This window comes from Peromyscus californicus, unplaced genomic scaffold, assembly GCF_007827085.1.
Source record: "Peromyscus californicus insignis strain IS unplaced genomic scaffold, ASM782708v3 Scaffold_16__1_contigs__length_79575227, whole genome shotgun sequence".
NCBI lineage: Eukaryota > Metazoa > Chordata > Mammalia > Rodentia > Cricetidae > Peromyscus > Peromyscus californicus.
In genome coordinates, this window is record NW_026294458.1 from 17,790,059 (window position 1) to 17,797,093 (window position 7,035).

At 48.2% G+C, this 7,035-nt stretch overlaps 1 long non-coding RNA gene across 1 annotated transcript; it reads left to right on the forward strand.

The window, feature by feature from the left end:
- Positions 1–778: 778 nt before the first annotated feature.
- Positions 779–6,820, forward strand: LOC128111495 (uncharacterized). Its single transcript, XR_008218663.1, has 3 exons — positions 779–961; positions 4,348–4,455; positions 5,188–6,820. It is a non-coding gene; the product is annotated as an uncharacterized LOC128111495 (long non-coding RNA).
- Positions 6,821–7,035: the final 215 nt, after the last annotated feature.

Below are 7,035 nucleotides of genomic sequence, written 5' to 3' on the forward strand. Positions count from 1 at the left end.
TGCCATGAACATGCTTTCTGCAGAGGTGCTCTTGACTGGGGGATGCTGAGCTCAACATAGCAGAGTCATTTCCCGGGAGGGTGAACCCCCAGTCCCTCTGGCCCCGGAATGATGTCTGCTTTATCTTTCCTGCCTTGCAAAGCCCATCCTCAGCTGACTCGGAGCCTTACAGACAGACGGAGGGAGGTATGGGTAGGCACAGGCCTCCAAGCCATGTCAAGGGAGTTGTGCAGAGGCAAGAATTCAGTCAGGAATGTCCCTGTGGCTTTTCCCAGGTGCAAGTGGCAGGTAGAGGTAAGACAGACATGCAAAGTCAAATTCTTTTGCAATCTGGCTTCCCCAGCTTGGTTGCCAAGCCTTAAAGGAGTCTGTGGCTGGAGTGCCTGGTCTAGCGTCTCCTGCGACCACCCCATCTTCACTCTCCCACAGCCAAAACCTTGGTTCGGTTTTGTTTTCACGGTCCCATTCTTGCCCACCTCTCACCTCACCTGCTTCATGTTTTCCCCCAGTCCTTCCAACCCAAGAACTGAGAGGTAAGCTTGAAATTAGTAACATGGGAATTAAAACCATCAAAGGGAAGCATGGAGTGAATCTTACTGATGAGGAAAAAAGGAGTATTTCCTTAGAAAGTAACCCAGGGTTAACTTTTCCTAGACTTCTGTGATGATTATTGAAACACTTGCAGAAAAAAAAATCCAACAGTTTATTCACACGCAACCATATTCAGGAACAATATTTCTAAAAAGAACTATGAATGTGTTAAAAATAAAAGGTGGTATTTGGTGTAAGTATGCATCTGAGGTGTCTAAAGTTTCGTAGAGGGCTGGTCAGTTGGCTCAGCAAGTGAAAATGTCTGTCACCAAGCCTGATGACATGATTTCAATCCCCAGAACCCACACCCACGCTGTAGATGGAGAGAACTGACTTCCAGAAGTTGTCCTTTGACCTCTACACACATACAGTAAGTTGATGCAATTTTTTTGTTTTGTTTTGTTTTTTTGTTTTTCAGGACAGCGTTTCTCTGTGTAGCCCTGGCTGTCCTGGGACTAGCTCTGTACACCAGGCTGGCCTTGAACTCACAGAGCTCCATCTTCCTGTGCCTCTTGAGTGCTGGGATTAAAGGCACATACCACCACACTGCCCGGCCATAAATTTTTTTAGAAAATTGGTAAAATGACATGGAGCCAGGCTTGGCGGTACATGTCTACTCAGGCTGAAGCAGTTGGAGTCTCATCTGGACTACACAAATAAATTCAAAGTCAGACTTGGCTCTGTAATGAAACTCAAAATAAAATGGAATACATAAAATAAAAGGGAGTGAGGTGTAGGTTCCTCCGCTCAGTCTTTCAAGGGCTTACCATGAACGTAGCTACACTTGTGCAGTAAGCCCATATTCCAGAGGGCAAAACTAAAGAGGCTGAATACTAGAGTTCTGCAGAGAAGCAGAAAGCCCTGTGCCGAACTGTAGGTGTGGGCCTAGCTGGTCCCCCGTAAAAATAAACACTTATCAAAACAAAAACAAAAAATGAAAAAAACAAAATGAAACAAAACAAAAATAAAACAAAGGACCTTCTGGCTCTTGTACACATGTTGAAACCCTAGCCGAGGACGGCAGACCCCAGGATCTCTCTCCACCCTGGGGTCTGAGGCTAGTGCACTTCCCTGGGCTTGGATTCCAGATGTGATTTATTTAGAACATTACTGTCTGCATAGGCCATAATCAAGGACTCAGCCTCTCTCATGGCTGGTGTCTCCTGTGAGAGGAAGCAGGCCAGTCAGGTTTTGTGAGCTGGCATTCTCCCCGCTTGAAGCATAATGGAGGCCCTGCCCTGGGGACCAGATAGAGAGAAAGGCGGACTTCCTTCCCAGTCCATTAGTGCATCGGTCAGTAGCCTCTACCTTTAAGATTTCCATCCAAGAGAGGAACAGTGGAGAGAAGGTGGGTGTTACTTTTCCATGGTTACTATAAGCAATGACTACAGTCTGGGCGGCTCAGCCCTACAGAACTTTATTCTCAAATAGTTCCATAATCTAGAAGTCAAGTTGTCAGAAGGGTCACGGGTTCTCTCCAAAGGCTGTCACAGAGAACCTTCTTTTGATTCTTTGTGCTCTGATGGCCCAAAGGGTCTCCCGGTTTCACGATGGAATCATGCCAGCCTCACCTCTGTCTTCACTTCCTGTCTTGTAAGGCCACTTGTCACTGAGTGTAGGCTGTGTCTAGTGACCCAGGATGATCTCATGGAGATTGCCTTATTTAATTATATACGCAAGTACCCTTTTCCAAATAAAAGTCTACCTGTATGTACTTGAACATGTCTTCTGAGAGGCCACCATTTAATCCACTACTGGTGATGGGCCCATTGGCCTTCCCTGAGTTCTAGGGGCCCCGGGTGATAGCGGTTAGAGGGGACCCCCATTGACAGTGTCAGCAAGAGAAGAAGAGGTTTCAAGATATAGGGAGAGTCCACATGACCCTGCTGACTTTTGCTCATCCTAGAATCTGTGACTCTGCAGGTTAGTGAGGGCCGCTCTGAACACCCACATCTCTCTTCTTCCCAGGGAAGAAGATGTATTAGTAAGTCGGGTTTGGTTCTGCTGCAGTAATAAGTAAGTTTCCAAATCCCAGGATTCATAACACTGAGACGACCTTTTTGCCTGGGGCCCTACAGGTTGACTACAGCCCTGATCTAATTTCCCTGCACTGTTCTGCCTGGCTGATGGAGAGATGGATCTGGGGTAGGGCCAACCTCGAGGCAGCAAGAAGGGCTCTCTCTTAGGTTTCTATGGACGTGAAAACACCATGATCGGAAGCAACTTGGGAAGGAAAGGGTTTATTTCACTCTACAATTGACCATCTCTCACAGAGGGAAGTCGGGGCAGGAAGCTGGAGGAGCTGATGCAGAGGCCATGGAGGAGTGCTGCTTACTGGCTTGCTCCTCATGGCTTGCTCAGTTTGCTTTTTTTATACACCTCAGGGCTGCTGTCCAGGGTTGGTACCACCCACAGTGGGCTGGGCTCTCCCACATCAATCATCAATCAAGAAAATGTCCCACAGGCCAAGCTGACGGGGGCATTTTGTCAACTGAGGCTTCTTCTTCTCAGAGGACTCTAGCTTGAGCCAAGTTGACGAAACTACCCAACCAGCACCAGCTCTCAATAAATCCTTCCCAGGTGCTGTGGGCAGAGCTCACCTACCTGCTGAGGTACTGTCTGGCTCCTCTCCTGCTTCTTCTCCCAGGTATCTTAGGCAAGTTTCAAGTCCTGTGCTGTCTGCATGTTCTGGCCATACCCCTGGCTTTCTCCTTGCACTTTCTAGGCCCCCCATGTTCCCTATTCCCCCTCTCCCAGGAAAGAAAACAACTGAATTATATAGCTTCATGCTGCCACCCTGCAGAACTGCTTTTGGGGAGTGCTGCTTTCCAAACAGAGCCTTAACTGGCCGTCTGTGAATCAGTCATTTCCACAGCGTCTGTGGGAAGAACACTTGGCTTCTTCATCGACTCACAGAGGCTGTGCCGAGTAGTCAAGGCCTCTCAGTTGCTTGAAGCCAATGAAGCAGGAGGGGGTCTGGAGAGAGGCAAGTTCAGTTTCTTTGGCTCTAGGGGTCCACAACAAAGGACCCCGTGAAGTCCCTACATGGTGAGGACAATGACATCAGTTTTGTGGCCAGCACATTCGTACTTTCTGGAGCCAGGAACCATAGCTTATGTTGGAATCCCAAAGGCTTTATGAGCCCAGGAAGATTAAGGATCAAGATGTCTAATCTAATCTCTTCATTTAACTGTTGATACCAGAACTGAGGTACAGATGGTTCCTTGTGCCAAACAGACTGACCTTATTTAATAGAACTCCATCCAAAGCTTTCCCCTGAACTTTGCTTTCTTTCAGTGAGCTAATTTCTCTACTATTACAATCTACTCTGGGAGAGAGGAGGATGCTTGGGAAAGTTACATTGCCTTTTAAAGCCACAGGGGTATCGTTTGGTGCATTCCTGCCCAAGCAATTATTACCTTCTGAGAGCCTGCCGAGCTGCCTCCTGCCTTCCCTTTGGTCTCCGTGGGGACTCATTATGTTTCCAGCAGGCAAGTATGAAATCGTACAGTGCTGGCTTACCAGAAGGCTTTGCTACGGGAATTTCACAGACAGGACTGCTTCTGTCTTAAAGGAATTTACATCCCACGTAGCAGACTAGGGAATGATTGAGGCAGATCATGATGATAGGGCTCCATTAATATTAAATGATGCCTGCTAGGCAGAGAACCAATGGATTCCAATAGCACAGATCTATTTATCACCCCCTCCCCAGGAAGCTTGGTTGGGGGACAGTGTGGTATTTTCTCTTTACAGATTAGGAAAATACAGGCTCAGCAGTTTGTTGTTCTCCAGAGCAGGAATTCTTAGCAAGATCCCCGATTGAAGATGACTGGGGATTCCTGAAGCGATCTGCTAAGGCAGGTAAATAATTGATTTGTTCGTGGGTGCAGGGCGGGTGTGATTTTCCTTACAGTCTGCAGAATTCTGTGCCTGCTGATGATTCAGAACCACTATGGCGGAGAGCCTCCTCTTGTACACTAGTTAGTAAGTATTATGGTTTGGATATAAATCCCTCTTCTGCAGTGGCTTATGTGTGGAAACCTTGGTACCCAGCTTGGTGGGCCTAGTCATTTGAAAATTATTGGATCCTGAGGCCTTTAACCAAACTGACGGATTATCCTTGATGGATTCATACTATGATAGAATTATTGGGAGATACAACCCCGTTGGAGGAAGCATATACTGTCTCCCTAACCCTTCCTGCTTCCTAAGGGCCATCACGTGAGTAGTCTTTCCTCCGCTGTGCCTCTCAGCCATGATACCTCTGCCATGCCGTACCCTTAAAGCAATGTGGTCAGCTGACTACGGTCTGAAATCTCTGAATCTGTGAGCCAAACACAAAACAGAACAACCTATCGAAAACAAGACAGAAAGTGTCCTCCTTCTAAATGGCTTCTGCAGGCGTTTTTATCACAGTGTTGGAAAGGCTAACACAGGAAGTGGGCCCCATGGATGTCCAAGCCTACATGTTGATGTGTTTTCTCTGGTTGCCAACCTTTCTAATAGTGGACAAAATTGGACCTAAGAACAATTTTTGGATTTTTGGAGGAGACACGTTTACATATTTCCCTTTCCTAACTTAATTCTGGACAGTTGGAAGTCTGGCTTCATCTCAAATACCTGCCACATCCAGTGGAGTTACTGTAATGCAGAGTGGGAAGAAGCCTCTAAAATCTTCAGGCTGCGCAGACAGAGAAACTGAGGCTCAGAGAGTGCCTCGTGTCCAGATAAGAAGTCAGTGACCGAGTCGGGCACCATGCTTATTCCTTTTTAAGGACTCGACTTCCAACCACAGTTGGAACCCCTTGCCAATATTTCTCAACAAATGACAGTACAATGTGACTCATTTTTTGACATTATGCAAATGAAGGAAACAAGACTGAGTGCCCTTCTGTCCAGAGAGCAGGAAATGAAGGCTGTCTGGGGCCGCATGTTCCCAGGGACATACAGTGTCACAAGGGGGTGGGGGTGGGGGTCCTGGAAGAACCAGGCCTTTGTTCACTTCTGTCTTCCCTCAGCTCCCCTTCTCAGCCATGGCTAGCAGGATTGGCACCAAACCCACACTCCCAGCGTCAACCAGAGAATCTTATGAGGACACTTAGGTTGTGTTCTCTGTGGACCTGCCAGCAGAGACTCCTTCCCTTTCAACTGCCCGCCCCCCTCCGCAGCCCAGCCCAAGGCAGCATTTTGCACTCTCTCTGGAAGAGATGTTTCTAACCAATTGGTCCCTCCCTCCTATGGAAAGCAGAGCCATTTGCCACAATGGACCTTATATTTTTGGTCAGAGAAGGGCTGAGTGGATGCTGTTAAAGTTTATTGGGTTTTCTTTTTTAGCTCCCCCCCCACCCCCACCCCCACTTACAGGATGACTTCATCCTGGCTGGAGTGCCCTCAACCCCGGAGGTTCCTGTGAGGGACAGTCTTTGTGCTAGCCTCATGAAGCAGGGGTCAGTTATGGAAACTCTCCCAGCCCTGGCTTCTTTCAATTAGGCATTAACAGTATTTCATCGGAGTGACTTGTGGTGGGAACAGCCCAGAAATGGAGGAGTTTATATGGAGGACGGTGCTTTCCAGAGAGTAGGCAAGACGGGAGAGCTTCTCCAGAGCATTAGACACATGAGGAAACGGTGACCCAGGGAGGAGGAAAGGTCATGAGGTCACAGAGCCAGGTGGCTGCAACCGGACTACAAAGACTGGAACCTGGGCTTCAGAGCTGAGCTGGCACATCCTGGGTTGTACATCTGTCTTTCAAGATGTCTTCATACTCCTGATGTACACCATAAGGTTGTTTTTAAATTGTACTATTGGTTAATGTAGAGATTCCCCCTCCCCCTCGAGGGGGGGCGGTGTTAAAGACTGAGAGCTGGAGAGATAGATAGCCCAGTGCTTAAGAGCTTATTCTGCACCGGGTGGTGGTGGCGCACGCCTTTAATCCCAGCACTCGGGAGGGAGAGGCAGGAGGATCTCTGTGAGTTCGAGGCCAGCCTGGGCTACAGAATGAGTTTCTGGAGAGGCGTAAAGCTACACAGAGAAACCCTGTCTCAAAAAAAAAAAAAAAGAGCTCATACTGCTCCTGCAGAGGACCTGAGGTCGGTTCCTAGCACCCACAGAGGCAGCTCATAACCATCTGTACGTGACCCCAGCTCCAGGGGAGCTGATGCTTTGGCCTGGGACACCTGTACCCATATGTACACACAATACATATACATATGCATAATTTAAAATAAAAAATATTTTTAAGGACCAAAGGATAAAAGATGTTGACTAACTTCTCAGGGGCTTTTGAACACACTCTCCCGGTGGTGGGGTGGGGTGAGGGGAAAGCCCCCTGCCTTCCCTTCTCATCGGAGTCTTTACTCTCCTTCGGCTTGAGTCCACTGGACCCAGGCCAGCCTGGCACCCGGGGCTTCTGCTGGGGGTTGGCTGTACCAGGCTGTCCAT